We start from the raw sequence: 22,114 nt of genomic DNA, 5'->3' as shown, positions 1-22,114 counted from the left end.
AGGTAACGCTGGAGGTGATGAAAGCTCTTCTCCTTCGCACATAATGAAGGCGAGCACTGTCTCTCTCAGCAAGAAATTGCGCTCTCCTCCTCTTCAAGGTGCATTGTGCAAGGTAGCACAATGTAAGCAGCTGCAGCAAGCTCTCATTTGCTGCATGAAAGAGCAAAATGGTGCAAAACAAAAGCATCTCATCAGCCATGATTCCAGCAATGCAGTGTGCTTGGAAAAAACAGGCCACTTTATATGACATCATCCTCAGCCAGCCAATAACAGCTACTTTCTAAAACAGCCAATCACAGCTACTTTTTCAACAGCCAATCAAAGCTGCTTTTATATTCACACACTTGTTGGCAGGGCAGACCAGGGGAAGCAGTGTGAACGCGTCATACACGGGAATTTCCCGGGTTTAAGGTGCTGTAGAATGGGGTAGAAAAGTATCCATTCTCTGTGCCCCGCCAAAAACCCGGCAAGAAAAACCCGGGATTTTGCAGGGGCGGCAATGAGAACATGGTATTAGGCTGTACTCATTGATTCTGTGTAGGGTATTCACAGTTGTTTGAATAGATTTTTTGGCTAGCTAGAAAATCCAATGTGACAGTTTTTCTGCCACAAACGGCCACATTTTTTTACTAAAACACGTGGCTCACTGAGTCATTTGCTAATCCGTGTGTTCTGTGACCGTGACGATTTTTCCAACAGTTGAAAAATTGGCACTTACATTGAATAGCATTCAACTGAAATTGTCTAGATGAAGATTTTACGACTGAATGAAAAATCAAGGTGCTTATATGTTAGTTGGGCGCCCACTATAGTTAGTATGCTCATACTCCCACTATCCATGTCCGCGTGGAGTTGACTTTATATAGTGTGGCGAGGGGACGCGTAAAACTAAGCAAATAGCTTAGTGGGCGCACAACTAACATAAGTACCAAAATCGACACTGATTTAAAACCCCCCTTAGTCTTACTTAGGAGAAACCAAAGCTATAATATTGAAAATATTAACATTATTTATGTATCATGAGGAATTTAACTGATAACACATTAAGCAATTTTATACCGGGTATTGTAGTATGAAATAGTTGTGCTACAGAGACATTGCAAGAACCAGAGTAGTTGAAACTGCCTCTTGACATTGGCAAAATGATCAATTATTCTACTCTAAGGACTCTTGAGTGGTCATCTCCAGAAACAGGCAATTACTCGAGTCTATGGCCTTATCTTGATAACAATTGATGAAGATCAGAGCACATCACCTACACCATGGCAGGTAACTGCTGTTATTCCTACATAAATGAGCTTCAACATATTAATAACAAAATGCTTTTGCAGCAAAGGGATGTAGTCAAAATCCTGGCAGTCAGGATCCCAACAGATCCCAGAGGTAGGTACAGGGGTTAGGGTAAGGCACCGGGAGGGGGGGGGGGGTGTTAGGATTAGGGGTAGTGCAAAAATACTTACTGGGATGTGTCTGTATTCTGGCCATTATGCTCCCACTGTCAGTCTTCTGACTGAGATTTTGTATCCAGCCTTTTTAAATCTGCATTTCTTTGAAATATAGATGTCCACCTCACAAGACAAGAGCTACTTTAAATAGAAAAGGCTTGTTAAAATGCAGGTACTGGTACACAAATTTAATTTCTATCACCTAATTTGGACTTCTACCATATGTAGGTTTTTTTGTTGTTGTTTATGGACAAACTGACATAAATGGGACCGGTACTTGTTTCCTAGAAGGGCGCCCACTAAGCTATTGCTTAGTGGGCTATTCTGCGTAGTGAAATCTCATCGCACATTGCATCACATGCCTTTTTGTGCCTTGCGATGTGTGCGATGCGATCTCAGTAGTTAATTTAGTTAATTTATTCACTGCACCCTGAGTAAAATCGCATCGCACATCGCGTGAGATGTAAGATGTGAGATGAGATGTGATCTCAGTAGTTCATATGGTAAAACAGCACCACTCTCCACGTCACCCGGAAGCGTGGCGAGCAGCGGCGGAACACGTCCTCCAACCTTTTCATACCCCCACTATCCACGTCAGCGTGGAGTTGATTTTATATAGTGTGGCGAGCGCACGCAGATTACTTTACATGTATTCCGCATCCCCTCGGGCACTATATAAAATCAACTCCACGCCGGCGTGGATAGTGGGGGTATGAAAAGGTCGGAGGACGCGTTCCGCTGTGCTCACCAAGCTTCGGGGTGACGTGGAGAGTGGTGGTGTTTAAACTACTGAGGTCGCATATCTCACATATCATCTCATCTCACGCCACAAAAAAAGGGCCACGCCACAAAAAAAGGGCCATGTGATGCGATTTCACTCAGGGTGCAGTGAATAAATTAACTAAATTAACTACTGAGCGTATAATCTGAGCGCCCTGCTAGGAAACAAGTACCAATCTTTTTTTTGAGGAGGGGGGTGGGGTTGGTTAGTGGCACAGATATTTTTTTTTTGTTTCCCTCATTGCTTTACATTAGACAAAATCTTTATTATAAGCAGAATAAGAACAAAGCAGTGAAAATCTGCTTTCACATCGTGCGATTGAAGGCTTGGAGAAATGGGTTCTGCCACTCTGGTTAGATCTATAGAAGGTGTTCTTGATGGTGTACAGATTGTGCAGTCATTGGTAAGACAGACACAAGTAAATGCCTGACCGGGTGATTCATATTCTTGTTCAAGCTGGATGATTAAATTCTTTTTATGTTTACTATAGAATTTGGAAAGCTTTGACGGGCTATTTTAATCACGTCATCAAAAGCATGAAGAGTTGTTATCAGAGTTTGAACTGGATTTTGAATAAAAGGTCTTAAGTACTGCAGCCAAATCACTAAATTCTTCCCCAGCCTACACACCAACAGCGCGATACTGCACACACTAGGCTATGGTTCTCCAGCTGTTGTCAAACTACAAGAGAATGGGTTAATCCCGCACCAGACTAGAGACTATTAAAAATCCTGCCAGTATGCAGGAGAAAAGAATTAACCTCTTTTTAGGAGCACTATTTTCAATATGGTTACATACACGAAACTCCCTTCCTGGAAGTAAAAAAAGAAAAAAAAACATATGAAGCCCAGTTAAAGATTAAAAACCTTGGCACACTTATTGAAACGATATATTAAATGTGCTCTCAATAATCAGCACAGATGGGAGGGAGGTGAAGCATGCTACTGTGATAGATTTATACATTCAAAAATGAATTAAAGTAAATCAATTCAGTGTCAGTGACTAGATATAAGAAGGGTATCACCAGTGGTGCAAGTAGAAAAAATGTCTAAGTGGCACTGTGCTTGAAAAATGGGTGTGGTTAGGAGGTGTGGTCATATAACACAAGGGGGGGTGGCTACATGACAAAACTTTAAAACACAATGCCATTTCTGTTTGGGCTTGTGCACATATATGCCCCCACAGTGCCAGATATCAATTACCCACACAGTGCCAGATATGCCCACAGTGCCAGACAGTACCAGATATGGCCCACAGTGCCAGACATATGCCCCCCATAGTGCCAGATATGCCCACACAGTACCAGATATGCCCCCAGTGCCAGGTATGCCCACACAGTGCCACACATATGCCCCCAGTTCCAGCCATATCCCCCACAGTGCCAGACAGAACCAGATATGCCCCCACAGTGCCAGACATATGCCCCCCAGTGCCACACATGCCCACACAGAACCAGATATGCCCCCAGTGCCAGATATACACACACAGTGCCACACATATGCCCCCAGTGCCAGCCATATGCCCCCACAATGCCAGACAGTTGCCGCCAGTCCCACACATGCCCCCACATTGCCAGGTATGCTCCCCACAGTGCCAGCGGCAGCACAGCACAACTCACCGTGCAGTGCTGGCTGGCCTGGGTGGCTCAAGTCCTCTCCTAGTGGTCTCTCCCCCTCCAGCCGCTGCTGCCTCCCACCGCGCGCTGCTGCGGGAGGGGAAGGAGAGACATGTGATGCGCTCCCTGCCCCGCCCCTCCATAGGGAATCTACTGTGGCGGGAGCGGCGGACCTGTACAGGCCACGCCCCCCCCACCGCTTACGTATGCGCGCAGTACGATTCGGGGGACTTTGTTATGGCGGTACGGGGTACCGACACACTATGTTTTAGTGGTACGCCGTAGCGCCTAACCTGCAGCACTGGGTTTCACAACACTTAGAAATATTGTTTTCTGAATTTCTGTCTCATGGTGCTACAAACAAGAGCAATAAATTTCTGGTCACAGGTGCATAGTGGTTCCGGTTGTTAGGTCATAAGTCAATTGGTCGACACATTGCCAGATATGCCCACTGTCACATGTCAACCAAACCACTATTGGTTGACATGTGTAAGTGATAGATTGACATGAGTTTTGTTATTCAGATAACTTGTTTATACTTTACAATTGAGGTGGACTACAATTGGGAATGTTAAAGTGGGCCGAGCGCTGTGAGGGACCACTTTACACTAATTGGGGTCCCGATCAACAGATACCAAAAAGATGTGAAGAACTTATGCAACGTTTCTTGTGTTGACCATTTCCATGTCAACCTATTGCTGGTGGTGATCAAATACACAGTGGGGTGTATTCAATGCTCCCATTTCACTTTTTATTTTGGGGCGAGAAGGCTAGTCCTCTCTCCAAACATGTTCCTCGCCCTATTCAAAGCTCCTGGTTCGCTCCCCCAAAAAACAGAGAGCCTTGCCCTGTTCACCGCTTGGTCATCGCTGTTGCTTTCCTATGGGAAATTTGTGTACCTAGCCGTTTGTGTATTCAATGCTAAAATGGAGAACGCTGCTCACAGATATTTTTAGGCTTGTCTCTTCGTTTTGCTCTCTGCATTTTATTTAGGTGAACTGAACTTACATACTTATAAAAAAAAATATTTTCTTTTTGGTGTCTGCAAGTTTATTTTTTTTATTATTTGAAGGATCTATATTTCTGCCACATTTATACATTTTTATTTTTTGTAGTATTTTTTTTTCCACCATGTTGCATTTTTTTCTCACTGTATATTCTACCAATGATTCACCTCCGTTATTACCCATGATTCACCTCTTCTTCCTCACTCCTTCATTTGGAGATACACAGCTTTTCACACAGATTTAGCTGCTTTGGGAACCTTTTTTAGGTTAATTTGCATTTTTCTGCATATCTCTGCAATATTTATTTATTTACAGTTTCTTAAATAGTGCAGCAGATTCCATTGCGCTTTACAATGGTAGACACTAGACAGTGATAAAACAAACTGGGTAAAAACAGACAGACTTGGAGGTAGGAGAGCCCTGCTGCAAATGTACAATCTATAGGGATTATAGGCAATATTTGAACACTGCCTACAAATGGAGCCATTAACTCCTTGTACGCCGCATTGGTCAATACTCACCATCAGGGTCTGCGAGCAGCTGACATGGTGAATAGGGTGAACAGGAGGCATGGCTAAGGGTTGAAAATATGCAGAATGCACAGCGAACAAAAAACTGAGAACGCTGTGCTGTGCTCATTGAATACTGCAGAGTGAATCTAGGGATTAATTTATGTAAAAAATAAATTTCAAATAGAATCATCTAAAGGTGCCCACAGACGCTACAATTGTACTGTGCTATGCGTTTTTGACTGTACAATGGTTCTATACAATTTTTCTTCCAGCTTGCTATGAGATGTGCACTTGGATGCATGTGATGAACCCATGTTTGTAATGTTAAATTTCAGATGTAGTCTAAATAGTACGTGCAGCACGTACTTTTTTAGACATACAATATCGGGCTCCCGGGAACATAAACACCACCCAATAATTGTACATAAGATGCAACTTGTGCTTAAAAAGTACAAAACGCATTCGATAATTGATGCGTCTGTGGGCACCTTTACTGCAATAGATATTCTGTTTCAAAGTTTCTTGTCTTGTGTCTCAGAGAAAATACATTGTAACATACATAGTAGCAATTGTAAGGAGAACACAGTAGACCCACATGCAGTATAGGGGATTATTCTGATTCACTCGGAAAGGCACAATCACTCTCTAATGGACAAAACCATATGCACTGCAGGTGGGGCTGATGTAACATGTGCAGAGAGAGTTAGATTTGGGTGGGGGTGTACTTCAAACTTATATCTATATTGCAGTGTAAAAATAAAGCAGACAGTATTTACCCTGCACAGAAACAATAAAACACCCAAATCTAACTCTCTCAGCACATGTTACATCAGAGGGGTGCCGGACGGTTTCCCGAAAGTTGGGATCCTGACAGTCAAAACACAGACACTCAGGGTCCCGATGGCCACCGGCTATTCTCCCTCCTGGGGGTCCACAACCCCCATAGAGGGAGAATAGAATAGGTGGGCTTTGTTGCTTTCACCATGCTGTCTGAGTCCGGCCAGTCGGGATCCCGACATCAGGCTAATGACTGTCAGGATCCCGACTGTTGGGACCATATACCACGCCCCATCAGCCCCACCTGCAGTGCATATGGTTTTGTCTATTAGAGAGTGATTGTGCCTTTCCTAATGAATCAATGTCAATGAAGGAGCGCAGAACGCTAGGGGTGGCAGGGTCAGTGTGATAAAGTGCAGGCCTTTGCAAGAAGGAGTGTGTCAGTGTGATACAGTGCAAGCTGCAGGGGGATAGAATGTGAGTCCTATGCTTTTTTCTTTTTTTCGTGTCAGAATCATTTTTTATTTATTTCTGTTGTATTTCCAATGCCAATGCATTTGATTTATTTCTTATTTATTCCTTATGTGTTCAATACATATTTTATTTCTCCTGTGGGGCCAGTGTGTCTTTTTTATGTGTTCAGCCAATAGGGTTTATTTCCTGTGGGTGCCAATGTTCCCTTTTTTCTTTTTTTTTTGTACAGGGGGGATTTTTTTTTTTTTTTTTTAAATATAGTTATTTTTCACTGCAGGAGCGAAAGTGTGTTTTTTTCTCTTATGGAGGGCAATTTGTTTTGGTCTTTTTTTCAGCAGGATACAGAGTGTGTGAAACTGATCATCTCAGTCCTTGCACATTCCAATGCACGCATGTACACCAGGGAAAAACTTTCTGACTGCATCAGAATTTTTGTAACTCAATATAACATCAAAAGTAAAGAGAGAATAAATATCCTCACCAAACATTAGGAAAATAGGAAGAAGTAAGACTGCGCTAAATGAAGTACGTTATGAAAGCAAGATATTCTTGTATTCAAAATTTAAATAAAAAGATTGATCAGGTGTGTGAAAATAGAAAAGATTTAATAACAATATTAAGACATGTTAAAAAGCACATAAATTGCGACCAGACAAATAAAATAAAATAATAGTGACCCACAATTTGGTTAGAGGTCAGTCCATATAGGATTGAGTCACTTGGTAATCCACTTTTAGAAATACCGGGTACTTTAGGAGTTAGTAGGTCATGAGTGGGGACCTAATTTGTAATCTTTTTCAACTTTTCCGGGGATAGGGCCTCCAAATATCGATTTTTTTTATGTCCTCATCCACAGGTTGAAATCAGGCTTTTTAGGAGTTGGCGTGCCTCCAGATGAATTGTTTGCCTCACGGTGGAGATAGGTAATGGGAGGTATCCTTAGGAGTTCACTCCAGATTGGAAGAAAGTAGCAATCAAACAAAGGCAAAAGTGGACTCCTTGTCCCGGATTTTAATCGGGCGATCCTCTGATGGGGTGCAAATTGTAAAGGGGTGTCCGGTTTGTGGGCTAACACCTACGCGTTTCGCTGCTATCTGCAGCTTTTTCAAAGGTGACTGGCTCAATGCCCTAGTCAGGTTTAAATATCCTTAGTATCAATAATCATAGCACACACCTGATCAGTACAATTACCGTTCAATTCAATAAAATATTTAAATAAAACATATATAAATTATATAGTTCTAATCAGTGAAGACAGACCTACTTACCGCTGTATATGAATTTAGGAAACAAGTAAAGATATCGGCAATAAATAGAATATTCCTATTACACCGGTTTTAGATAACGGAAAATATTTAGTCACTTCCGGATCATGGAACGCAAGACATATCCGAACTCTTCCCATAATCCGGGTAATGGCTGTGTGTCAAAATCCCGGAAGTGGTAGATAGTGGTACAAATGGTACAGACCGTGCGCTCCAAAAGGCGGAACATATGTAGTACGGAAGGTGTTTTCCAAGGGGCAGCGCATAGTCATATAGTATGATGGGGCTTGATACTTTGGTGCGTTTTTTGGAGGATTTCCGGTATCTTTCGTCATATTTTTTCGTCTATCCATTGCCGGATATCCGGCTTATGGAACGCACGCTATGTACCATTTGGCACGCAGAAAAACTTTATCTATATGTACAATAGTGTAAAAGACATGGATAGATGTTACATTTAGCAAAAACTACTGTATTCGTTTTATGCATCACAATTGGTCAAAGAAATTATTTGATATATATTAAATGGCATTCAATAGGCATGTTATTAGTAAGTGTTATATACAGACGAAGTTTGCATGTATATAGAAATTCATGAATTAAAAATATATATACACGTACAGATAGAAATAAAAATATACTATTATTAAAACCTTCATTAAATTCATTTTTGTACACCGAATACACATGTGTATATGTACAGGGAAAAAGGAAGAAGAGGATTTTACTATAAGGAGATATTCTAGAGTTATTTAAATGATCGCATTGAGTTATACGGCCTCATTTAGACCATCAGGATGGATAGTCTGCATATTAAACATCCATGGACTTCTTGCTTGCAGAGTTTTTTGAAGCGATCACCCCCTCCAATTGTATGAGAAATATGTTCTATTCCGAACATAGAGGTGCCCTTTGGGTTACCATGATGTTTTTCCGAAAAGTGTCTGGAGACTGTTATGGATTTGGGTGTTACCCACCGTTGGAGTCCGGAGACAGGGACGTGAGGATGTTGGTGTGGTGCTGCAGGAGGCAGGGAGCTGGAGATCAGGCGTGAGCCTGTAGCTGGGACCGCCGGTTAGGACGGCCACAGCGAAACCTACACTGACTCTGTTGAGTCCCCCGGGCAGATGGAATACCCCTGCAGAGTGCTAGGCTTCGTCTGTAGCCGCCGCGTTCGAAAGAGCCAGTTAAGCCGGCTCTAACCCCGATGCAGCCAGGTGTTATGAGATGACAAGGGGTAAGCAATCGCCAGGGAGGATCTCAAAAGGACCGTCTAACTACCAGGCCTAACTGGGGGAGAACCCCTGACTGCCGGCACCTGGCCAAGAACGGGGAGAAGCGACCCAGTCGCAGACACAATGAGGGAAATAGGGAATCTCGGAATGGAGACACTGAGAGACTATGATTCCCCAAAACCAGGTGCAGTGGGACAAGTGAACAACCCCTGCCTGACAGAAGCTAGGGCGACAGACAAAAATAAAGCAGAGGAAAAGACAGGTACTCATGTAATAACCAGATAATGGACCCACGGAGGGGCGCAGCCACGGCGCGCCTGAGGTGTGACAGCAAATAATAATAACCAGGCTCCAAAGGAGCACTTACGTGACCCACAGGCAGGGAGGGTAATGGGAACAGGCACAGGGGGGACAGCCTGGGACAAGATGAGAATCCTGCAGACAGAACGGCTAGGGAGCTTGGACAAATAGAGAGAACTCCAGGGACAGGAACAGAAGAGATCCTGGGACCGGGTATGGGCGCTGAATGCTTGGGAAGCAAGAAGCTGAGCTGCAGAGGATATATCCTGGGATCCAAACAGGAGACCGGAACAAGGGACCAGGAAGCGTGGCTGGGAGCAAACAGAAGTTCCCTGCACAGGCAGCAGGAACTTAAACAGGAAGCTATCACTGGCACAGATCCCCAGGAGAGCATGGCTTATAAAGGCCTCAGGTGATCTCCAGGCTGCTCCTGATTAACGAGCTAATACCTCACAGCCTGTGAATAATAGCTCAAAGAACACAGGGTTGTAATGGCAACAGACCTACCACTGGAGGCCACCAGTGAGTCAAAATGCCAAACAGAAACAGAACAGAAAACAAAACAGATTGAACCATTCACCTGATTCCTGACAGAGACACTATGTGTCTGTATACGTTTTAGAATATTTTGTCTATGTTCACAAAAACTGATTTTTCATTTCCTTGTACATCCTATGTATCTAAGTCTACAAGGACTTATTAAATCTTTTCTATTTTCACACACCTGATAAATCTTTTTTATTAAAATTTTGAATACAAGAATATCTTGCTTTCATAACGTACTTCATTTAGCGCAATATTACTTCTTCCTATTTTCCTACTAGATTGTATTGGAACTGACTATCCCTTTTCTTTGATTGCTGCTAGGCCAAGCACACTCATACCAAAGCGCCTAGTGATATATTCTTTATATCCTCCACGCTACCTCACCAAACATTGGCCCAATGTAAAAATGGACCCGGTTCTTGCAGAAGTGGCGGGTAAACGCCCAGATTTAGTATTCAGGAAAGCAAAGACACTAAAAATAAAACTAGCCCCAAGTTTACTCCCCTTGGAAATTCCAACCAAAGATGAATCTGGCCAATTCCCTAACTTGTCCCATTTAAATAGCTTTTTCTGCTGTGGCAAGTGTAAAATGGGGCAATATGCTATGAAAGGCACAAAGGTAATTAAAGATAGGTATGGAAGAGAAATCCCAATTAAAGGCATATTGAATTGTAACACCATATATACTGTATATTTACTAATTTGCCCATGTGGCAAAAACTACGTGGGACAAACAAAACGGGCACAGAAGGTTAGGATATTAACACAATAGAAATATCATAAACTGGGCATCCAATCACAACGTGCCACGACACTTTGAGAAATCACATCAAAGTTTCCCTGTGGGTTTGCAATTCATGGCTTTGGAACAAGTTAAATTAGATGTAAGATGTGGAAATAGAGACAAGTGACTCCTACCACAAGAGTCGTATTGGATCTATACCATTAACACATTAAGCCCCACAGGTCTGAATGAAGGGTTAGAAATATCACCATTCATAATTCTATCGTATCATCCTACTATAGGTATATTATATGGACATTATGGTCACTTTTTTTTTGTACTGAATAGTCTTTGATGTTATATATTTTTATTGCTTTTGCGTTTTTCTGTCTAAATATTTTATGTACAGTATACTGGCATTTTATGAGGAGATTTGTCATATATGATTTTTTGCGCATTTTTACAATTGGAGTATGCGCTTATATGAAATGTGAAATATGAGATGTTTTATGCTTATAATTGGATATTACCCTGTAGATTTTTATATCTATAGTAAGTTTTTTGACGAAAATGGTAAAGGTTGCATTGTACCCTACTTGAACAGAATGCGGTTTCTGTCAAGGGGTATAAAGAGGCTACTGACCGACGCTAGACCAGCCCTCAGACGAAGTTGATTACGAAAGGCGTAGGGTGTGGCCTAGCGTCGAGGTCATCATTGGTGTCCATGAGCAGAGGAGAGATTGTAACCAGCTCCAACACCTCGGTGCTGTGAACCGGTCCTACGCTGTGAGATTGCAGTTATAAAAGCCGACAGTGTTGGTACTTGATCCTCTACCTTTTTTGTGTTTTATGCTGGAATAAAAGAACCTACATTTGAAACAGTTTCATGCACTATCAGCTCCCAATGTAAGTTTTTCTGAATTCCATGACCTGTTGGATACAGGTATAACTCAGGTTGGAGAACAGAACAGCTGGGTTCCATTACCTAAGTGCCTTTGGATTTCAGTCTAAGGAGGGTAGAATCAAATATTTGGGACTGAAAGTTCCGGAAAGGTTCACATATAAGACTTATTCAGTGCAGTGTTTATTTTTCTTTTATATATATATATATATATATATATATATATATATATATATAAATGATAGGATGGGCAGCACATCTCCTGTTCATATAGCCATGCTCCGGTGCCCTTCCTTGACGGACCTTGTTACGGGTCCCCCAGTATTTACACAATGTGATTGCCTCCGGGTGCCGCCAGCATCACATTGTGTATATATACATATATACACTTCCAGACGATGGCACTCACCAAAATAATTCTCACAAAGGCAGTGATACTTCTCAACGTTTCGAACCTTTATTTACGGTTCTTCATCAGGATGTACAAAAAACAGTGCATTTAAAACCATATTTATACATACCCAGGTAATGACTACACCAATCATGTCTGGTCAGCTTTGCGCCGTTGCGCAGGCCACCACGCCTCCGTATGATGCACAACTGAAGCGCATCAACACTCCGGCAGCGGTGCCGCATCACGGCGCCTAAGCACGCCCCCATTGTCATGGTGACAACAAAGCACTTTGCCCGGCGTCCCTACCAACACCGCTTGGTGACCAAAGGCGCCTCACAAAGTCAGCGTCTTCAGCGTGCTAAGACGCGTCATCACGCTGCACCTGGTTATCGCCAATAGTCAAACCCAGCAGCGTCTGGCCGCCGTGGTAACAGTACACAAATACACAATGCTCAAACCCGGTCAGCAATCGTGCTGACAAGGCGAGCATGATGATAAACATACAACAACAATAAGTACAATTAAGTGTTCCACATAACATCAAGCCTACCCACAAAAAAAGACATTATATAAACACCACAAAATGCAGTCATGTTTAACAAACAAAGATCACAGCATAGCAAATATAACAGCATGATAAATGTAATGATAAAGAAAATAGTATCAGAAGATGCATGATCACGGACACATACATAGTAATTTTGATTGCAATAAGGAACCTACTACCAATATCAGCATTAATATTACAAGAGCATGGGAAGAAGCAATATTATACTTATACTAGTCACAAAAAACAATGCAGACCCCTAAACTCATTAAGACCCCTAGGGGCAAGCGTACCTAGACGCTGTATCCATTGGGCCTCACATTGCAACAACTTTTGAGACCTATTACCTCTGCGTATAGACTCAGGAATATGGTCTATAATCATATAGCGCAGCATAGGCATAGTATGATGTGCTTCAAAAAAGTGTCATGCCACTGGCTGGTCACTGGCACCTTTCTCCAGAGCCACTTTGATAGAGTGCCTGTGCCCAGCCATACGCTCTCTCAGTGTGCGCTCAATTTTGCCAATGTAACTGAGAGAACATGGGCATGTTATCATGTAGACAATAAATCTTGTGGTACATGTCACTCTATGTCTAATACCATACCTCTTACCACTAAAGGGGTGGCAAAAGGACTCGCCTGTAATCAAAGACCTACAAGTTATGCAATTTAAGCATCTAAAACAGCCTGGGCTTGCTCTTAAAAAGGACTCACTGCTGTTCTGTTGTAATTGACCAATGTCTGTCTTCATGACTATGTCCCTCACACTCCTGCCACGAGTGTAAGCAGGCATAATCATGGTATCAGCTAAATTCAAAGTACGGTCCATTTGTACCAGGGGCCACAGTTTTTTCAGACTTCTTAATGCCAGTACTACTAGTATTAAAATGGTTGACCCATGGCAATCGGTTACCAATCTCTTTCTTCTTACGGTATACCAAAAGAGATTCCCTAGTCTGAGAAATGGCCTTCACCTTAGCATCTTAAAGTAAAGAGGCATCATAGCCCCTCTCACTAAATTTAAGGGACATACGGTCAATCTGGTCTTCAGCCAGCACATCAGTGCTACAAATGCGCCTTGCGTGTAAAAACTGGGTATATGGTAAACTGTATTTTGTCGACCTGGGATGGCAACTAGTGGCATGTAGCAGAGTGTTGCGGTCCATGGGTTTGGTGAAGAGAGATGTCTCCACCAACCCTCCCCTAATAGTCAATGTCACATCTAAAAAGTTAACCCTCTCAGTGTCAACAGAATAGGTCAGCTTCACAGGATTTATTGTTGTTCTCGATGTTGATAAATTCATCACGAGGCCCTGTCCAAATCATAAACAGGTCATTGATGTACCACGTATAGAAAAAAACTCTACGCAATACATCGAGATCAGAGAAAGATAGCTCTTGTTCAACTACCATCATGTACGCGTTGGCGTACGATGAGGCAAAGTTGCTCCCCATCGCACAGCCAACGCGTTGCATGTAAAAGGTTTTATCATACAGAAAATAATTATGAGTGAGCACCATTTCCAGTAATGCAACCACAAATTCAACATCAGGACCCTGACCCTGACCCTTGATATTATTAGACAGTAGCCTGCGGACAGCCTCCAATCCTGCTTGACTGGGAATAATAGTATATAGGCTAGTCACGTCAATGCTGCAAAGCAAACTGTTCTGTGGAATCGGGCCTAACCTATTGACACCATTCAAAAAAGCAGTAGTATCCAATAGATGTCCCTCTGAGGCCCTGATACAGGGCTGCAGAAGGGCATCTATATACGTCGAAATATTCTGAAAGAGGGATCCACGAGCCGCTATGATAGGCCTGCCCGGGGGGGCCCGCAGGCCCTTGTGGATTTTGGGCAAAGCAGCAGCACGACCGGATACACAACCCTCAGGGCACAGGATAATTCAGTGGAAATAATCCCATCACTCACTGCCACATCAAGCATGGCATTAAGCAAATTAGTGAATTCTACAGTAGGGTCCTTCTTCAGTGGTTCATAAACCTCGATATCAGCCAATCTCGAGCCTATAATCCACCAAGTCTTGGATCACCACGGCACTGCCTTTATCAGCGGGCCGTATGATCACATTAGTATAGGTACCAAGATCATGTAATGCATCAAGTTCATCACGAGACAAATTAGATCTAGTTGCTGATAGCCTATTTTTAGGTAACACATCATGGGAAACATTATACTCAAGTGCCTGCATAAACGTTTTTAGTGTTTGCATTCATAGACAATGGTTCAAAGACAGAACGGGGTTGTAATTGGGCCAATTGCTTGGTGATCTCAGGGGGCACCACATCAACAACATGAGACATAGCATGACTATCATTTTTACTGATGTACTCCTTCAGTTTAAGGGATCTATTCAGTTTATATTTCTCAATCTCCCATTGCATCTCGTCGAAACAGGCTGTGGGGACAAAGGAAAGGCCCTTGCTCAAAACGCTATGTTCAGCATCAATCAATGTGTGCAAGGAGAGATTAAAGACTAGGATCTCAGGGGTGGCCTGCCCCGTCTTCCTTGCCCTCTTGTGCTGACCACCTCTCCTCGTCCTGTACCTCCTGCGTGTTGTGTCAGCTGATGTGTACGAACCCCTAAAGGGGGAATAGGTTGTTTACATCTTTAATCCACCTTTTGACAAATGCCACATTAAACCGTCCAATTGTGGGGGCATTCCGAACCCGGAAGCCCCTAGGAATGCGTTTATTCTTGAAATAGTCACTGAGTGTGATTCCATAGTGTAAATAGTCAATTTCTTCATCATGCTCGCCTTGTCAGCGCGATTGCTGACCGGGTTTGAGCATTATGTATTTGTGTACTGTTACCACGGCGACCAGACGCTGCTGGGTTTGACTATTGGCGATAACCAGGCGCAACGTGATGACGCGTCTTAGCACGCTGAGGACGCTGACTGTGTGAGGCGCCTTTGGTCACCAAATCGCCGGCCTAATCGGCCTGAGATGAGTCTATATTATAATACCAAACATAAAAATATATGTATAAAACGGACAAATGTCCTGAAACGATTGTCCCCCACTGCGGGAATCAGAGGGGAACACTGTTTCTGCTCTAACTGTTAGGCGCCGTGGGAGCGCTTCTGGAAGGACAGAGCGGCATGTACGCTTAGCCGCCTGTCCTTCCGGCTCTGACGTCCGGTTGCCTAGCAACCAGGGACGCCGGAGGACGCAGCGTCGGAGCGTGACGCCCGTCCTCCCTCCTCACGTCTCTCAGCGCCTGAGACGCGGCAGCGCCGTTGCTTAGCAACGGCAGACGCTGCTAGGCAGAGAGGAAAAGCCGCGAAATTCAACAGGCCGCAGGTGTCGGAAAGGACTCGTTATGACAGGCAGGACTCAGGCCTCCATTCTCATTGGCTCCTAGCCTTCTTATCTAGGAAGCCAGCCCTGCAGTCCTCGCCGGTGATAGCTCCTGTTTGGACCTATCTGTCTGCTGCTCTCCGGTCCGTTTCCCTGCTGTTCCCAGCGGCTCCTTCGTGGTCTCCTCTTCCATTGGTTCCTCCTGTGTCGTGAGTTGCCCCTTTGGGGTAGTTTCATTCACACCTTCTTTATTGTCATTCCTTACTCATTACCTGTGTTCTCTGTCTGCCGCATTGGCAGGTCATTTATGTTGGGAAGGTCCATTGCTTCCCACTCATTCTCTCCCCTTGTCTCCCAGGTTTTCTGGGGTTTTCCAGTCCCTCCTGCTCTTTGTATACTTTGGTATTGTGTCTTATATTTTGTATGGTTCCCTGGGCGACGGTTGTCGCGGGTTGTGGCGACCAGGTCGCGGGCGCTTAGTTGCGTTAGCCAGGGCCCGGCAAGTCGCCGTTTGTTAATTTCAGTTATGCCCCTCAGTCAGCTTTCCTCTTGACCGTACCCTAGGGGGGTCCCCGGCTCCTTGTCCTCTCATAACACCTGGCTGCACCGGAGCTTGGGTGGGCTTAACCTACCCATTCAAACGTGGCGGCTACAGGCGAAGCCTAGTAACACCTGCAGGAGTCGGTCACCCAGCCTGGGGGGTACAACAGAGGTAGTATAGGGTTTGGCCGTGGCTGTCCTAAACAGCAGTCCCGGCGGTGGGGTCACACCCGAAACCTAACATTATCACCGGCCATACAAAAAAAAAAAAAAAGAGATTTTTTTTTTTCCCCTCTCTCCCTTCCCCTTTCTTATTCTCCCGTTTTTCTGAACAGATAGCATTTTGGGTGTGTATATCTTTGTTGTCTCTGGTGTGGATCTGTTATTAAGATGAATCCCACTCCTGAGGGTCAGGCTCAGGCATTTGCCAGTCAATTACAAGGTTTAACGCAGATGGTTCAAAATTTATCTCTTAGGATGAAAACCCAGGAGGAGGGTGTACGAGGAAATCCGCCGGTTCTGGTAGAACCCAAAATTAATCTTCCAGACCGGTTTTCGGGTAACCGGAAGGATTTCTTTAATTTTAGAGAAAGTTGTAAGCTTTATTTCAAGCTGCGACCCCGGTCATCCGGCTCTGAATTACAGCAAGTTGGTTTAATTATGTCTTTGCTTCAGGGGGATCCCCAGACTTGGGCTTTTGGGTTAAAATCCGATAATCCCGCCTTAGCGTCGGTGGATGCTTTCTTTAAATCATTAGGACTTCTATATGATGACCCTGATAGAGAGGCGTCTGCCGAGAGTCATCTGCGCTCTCTCAGGCAGGGCCGGAACCCTGCAGAAGCATATTGCACAGAATTCCGACGGTGGTCGAATGACTGTGGCTGGAATGACCCGGCATTATGTAGCCAATTCAGGCTAGGGCTTTCTGAAGCCATTAAAGATAGCCTTATCCAGTATCCCGTCCCGGGATCCCTTGATAAACTCATAGAGTTATCGATTAAAATTGATCGGCGTCTTAGGGAACGCAGGTCTGAGAGAGGACCTAGTTTGAGGCCTACTTCCCTCGGCTTTGTACCCTCAGAGGACGAAGAAGAATCAATGCAAATTGGTGCTTACCGCATCACCTCAGATGAGAGAGCTCGCCGGATGAATGCCGGTTTATGCATTTATTGCGGGAGCAAAGGGCATTTCCTCCGCGCTTGTCCCAACAAGTCGGGAAACGCCAAAACCAAGTGAATGCAGAGGGGATTCACTTTGGTTCTCTTCTTATTTCCCCTCACAATGCATTATTAGTCCCTACTGAGATTCAGGGTATAGAGGTGAAGATGTCAGTTACTGCATTTATTGATAGCGGGGCAGCTGGGAATTTTCTAGATATTCAGCTGGCTGAAAGACTGGCCATCCCCCTGCTCCCTCTGAAAAAACCTGTAATAATGCGAGGCCTGGACGGCAGCCCGTTGGTCAACGGAGTGGTCCGCCATCAGACCCCGCCAGTTTCCCTACGTGTGGGCATTTTTCATACAGAAAAGATTTCTTTCTTTCTTATCTCATGCGCCACTGTGCCGATCGTTCTGGGTCACCCCTGGCTCCGGGTTCATAACCCACAGATTGACTGGCAGGCAGGGGAAATAACTCGTTGGAGTAGTCATTGCTCCAGTCATTGCCTAGGGCAGCCTATACTCGGGGCAATGGTTTCCGTGGAGGGGATTCCAGCGGCCTACGCTGACTTCCAGGATGTCTTTTCTAAAGGCGAAGCTGAGGTCTTACCCCCTCATCGCACATACGATTGCGCCATTGAGCTAATTCCCAAGGCACAATTTCCCAAAGCCAGACTTTATTCCTTGTCTGGACCTGAGACGCAGTCCATGAATACCTATATTCAAGAAAATTTGGCTAAAGGCTTTATTCGGCCCTCAAAGTCTCCCTTAAGTGCAGGGTTCTTTTTTGTTTCCAAAAAGGATGGCTCCTTAAGACCCTGTATAGATTACAGGGCACTCAACAAGATAACGGTAAAAAACACGTATCCATTACCATTAATATCTGTGTTGTTTGACCAGCTTCGCACCGCTAAGATCTTTTCTAAGATCGACCTGCGCGGTGCCTACAACCTTGTCCGCATAAAAGCGGGAGACGAATGGAAGACTGCCTTTAGTACCCAAACAGGGCACTACGAATATCTCGTAATGCCATTCGGCTTGTCCAACGCACCAGCGGTCTTCCAAGATTTCATCAATGACATCCTTAGAGATTTCTTGGGAGTCTTCGCTGTGGTCTATTTAGACGACATTTTGATCTACTCCAGCTCGTTGGAAGAACATCGCCATCAGGTCAGGTTAATTCTTCAAAGGCTTAGAGAACATCGTCTCTTTGCTAAGCCTGAGAAGTGCGAATTCGAAGTTACTAAGGTATCCTTTTTAGGATACGTGATTTCCTCGGAAGGCTTTTATATGGAACCCAAAAAACTGCAAGCAGTTTTAGATTGGGTCAAGCCCACGACCCTTAAAGCTGTCCAAAGATTTTTAGGGTTTGCAAATTACTATAGGCGGTTTATCCGCTCTTTTTCTGATGTGGTAGCTCCCATCGTGGCGCTCACAAAAAAGGAAGCAGATCCATCCCAGTGGCCTCCCCAGGCAGAAGAGGCATTCCGGGCCTTAAAACAAGCTTTTGTGTCCGCTCCCATTTTAAGACATCCCGATCCCCAACTACCGTTTGTCGTTGAAGTCGACGCTTCTGAGGTAGGGGCAGGGGCAGTCCTGTCTCAACAGGATCCTGAGTCCTTATTTTTTTTCCCTTGCGCCTACATGTCTCGAAAATTCTCTACTGCAGAGATGAACTATGACGTCGGGAACCGGGAATTGTTGGCCATAAAATGGGCATTCGAAGAATGGAGGCATTGGTTGGAAGGGGCCAACCATCAGATTCTGGTTATCACAGACCACAAAAATTTACAATACCTGGAATCAGCAAAGCGTCTGAATGCCCGACAAGCCCGGTGGGCATTATTCTTTACACGTTTTAACTTTATTATCTCTTACCGTCCCGGGTCTAAAAATGTAAGAGCAGACGCATTGTCTCGGAGTTTCTTACCCAAACAAGGGTTGCGGGAATCTCCTCGGCCCATTCTTCCGGCATCAATTATCCATTTTGGCATTACTCAGACCCTCAAGGATCTACTTCTGCAGGTCCAGGGTCAGGCACCTAGACAGATGCCTCTCGGCCATTTATTTGTGCCGCAGTCCTTGAGAAAACGGGTCTTAGAGGAGTTCCATGACAGCCAGATTGCAGGGCATTCCGGCATCAAGAAGACACTTGATCTTCTCTCCCGATGCGTCTGGTGGCCGAGCATGGTTCCAGATACCAAGGAGTACATCCAGTCTTGTCCCGATTGTGCTAGACACAAGATTCCCAGAGTGTCGCCCACAGGACAACTTATCCCCTTGGCAATTCCCTCCAGACCATGGTCACATATTGCCATGGATTTTGTGGTCGACCTACCCCTATCATCAGGTTTTCGAGTAGTATGGGTGATTATTGACAGGTTCAGTAAGATGGCCCACTTTGTTCCTTTGCCCCAGTTGCCATCAGCCAATAAGTTGGCCAAATTGTTTTTAGCTCATGTTTTCAAACTTCATGGTCTTCCAACCGATATAGTTTCTGATCGAGGTCCGCAGTTTATTGCCCGGTTTTGGAAACTTTTTTGCAATGCATTAAAGATCAAGTTGAGTTTAACTTCTGCTTATCATCCCCAATCCAATGGGCAGACGGAACGCCTTAATCAATCCTTGAAGCAATATCTGCGCCTTTTTGTGTCCAAAGCTCAGAATGACTGGTCGGAGTTCCTCCCCGTTGCCGAGTTCGCATATAACAACTCCTATCACTCGGCTACCCGGACTTCACCTTTTGTAGCCAATTATGGCTTTCACCCTAAAGCCACTGCTCTGGCTCCAGAGGGATCAGTAGTTCGCTCTTCCACTACTGCCCGTTTAAAGGTCATTTGGAAGGAGGTACACGACGCTCTTAAGAGGGCTGCTCTTCAGGAAAAAGTTTTTTCTGACCGGTCAAGACGACCATGCAACTTTAAAGTAGGCGATAAAGTCTGGTTGTCTACTCGGAACATCAGATTGCGACAAGGAACTTCTAAATTTGGTCCAAAATTTATTGGTCCATTTGCCATTGTTAAGAGAGTTAATCCTGTAGCCTTTCGGTTACAAATTCCTAGGGCTTTAAAGATAGCCAATACTTTTCATGCCTCTCTGCTCAAGCCCGTTTTCACGTCTAGGAAATTTCCTCGAAAGGCAGACCTGGGTAAACCACCTGTTAATGTCCATGGACAGTCAGAATTTCTTGTAGAAAAAATCTTGGATTGCAAGGTCTCTCGAGGTTCTTTATGTTTCCTTGTCCATTGGAAAGGATACGGCCCGGAAGAGAGGTCATGGGTTCCCGATAGGGATCTGCACGCCCCACGCCTCAAAGCAAGTTTCTTTCGGGATTTCCCTCAGAAAACAAGGCTTCGGGGTTCTTTAACCCCTCCTCAAGGGGGGGGTACTGTTAGGCGCCGTGGGAGCGCTTCTGGAAGGACAGAGCGGCATGTACGCTTAGCCGCCTGTCCTTCCGGCTCTGACGTCCGGTTGCCTAGCAACCAGGGACGCCGGAGGACGCAGCGTCGGAGCGTGACGCCCGTCCTCCCTCCTCACGTCTCTCAGCGCCTGAGACGCGGCAGCGCCGTTGCTTAGCAACGGCAGACGCTGCTAGGCAGAGAGGAAAAGCCGCGAAATTCAACAGGCCGCAGGTGTCGGAAAGGACTCGTTATGACAGGCGGGACTCAGGCCTCCATTCTCATTGGCTCCTAGCCTTCTTATCTAGGAAGCCAGCCCTGCAGTCCTTGCCGGTGATAGCTCCTGTTTGGACCTATCTGTCTGCTGCTCTCCGGTCCGTTTCCCTGCTGTTCCCAGCGGCTCCTTCGTGGTCTCCTCTTCCATTGGTTCCTCCTGTGTCGTGAGTTGCCCCTTTGGGGTAGTTTCATTCACACCTTCTTTATTGTCATTCCTTACTCATTACCTGTGTTCTCTGTCTGCCGCATTGGCAGGTCATTTATGTTGGGAAGGTCCATTGCTTCCCACTCATTCTCTCCCCTTGTCTCACAGGTTTTCTGGGGTTTTCCAGTCCCTCCTGCTCTTTGTATACTTTGGTATTGTGTCTTATATTTTGTTTGGTTCCCTGGGCGACGGTTGTCGCGGGTTGTGGCGACCAGGTCGCGGGCGCTTAGTTGCGTTAGCCAGGGCCCGGCAAGTCGCCGTTTGTTAATTTCAGTTATGCCCCTCAGTCAGCTTTCCTCTTGACCGTACCCTAGGGGGGTCCCCGGCTCCTTGTCCTCTCATAACACCTGGCTGCACCGGAGCTTGGGTGGGCTTAACCTACCCATTCAAACGTGGCGGCTACAGGCGAAGCCTAGTAACACCTGCAGGAGTCGGTCACCCAGCCTGGGGGGTACAACAGAGGTAGTATAGGGTTTGGCCGTGGCTGTCCTAAACAGCAGTCCCGGCGGTGGGGTCACACCCGAAACCTAACACTAACATTGCCTAGTGGACCGTTCCACCTGAACATAATATAGATCGTCTATCTGTTAATGTGCCTACTTCCGGGTATGACGTTGATACCATGTGACCACAACACAAGTCACATGGTATTAATGGTACTTGTGAGTTATCCGGGCGTCCGATTTT

The sequence above is a fragment of the Crinia signifera genome, chromosome 4, assembly GCF_055691185.1.
Source record: "Crinia signifera chromosome 4, ASM5569118v1, whole genome shotgun sequence".
In the NCBI taxonomy this organism is placed as follows: domain Eukaryota; kingdom Metazoa; phylum Chordata; class Amphibia; order Anura; family Myobatrachidae; genus Crinia; species Crinia signifera.
Note: the sequence above shows the minus strand (reverse complement) of the source record.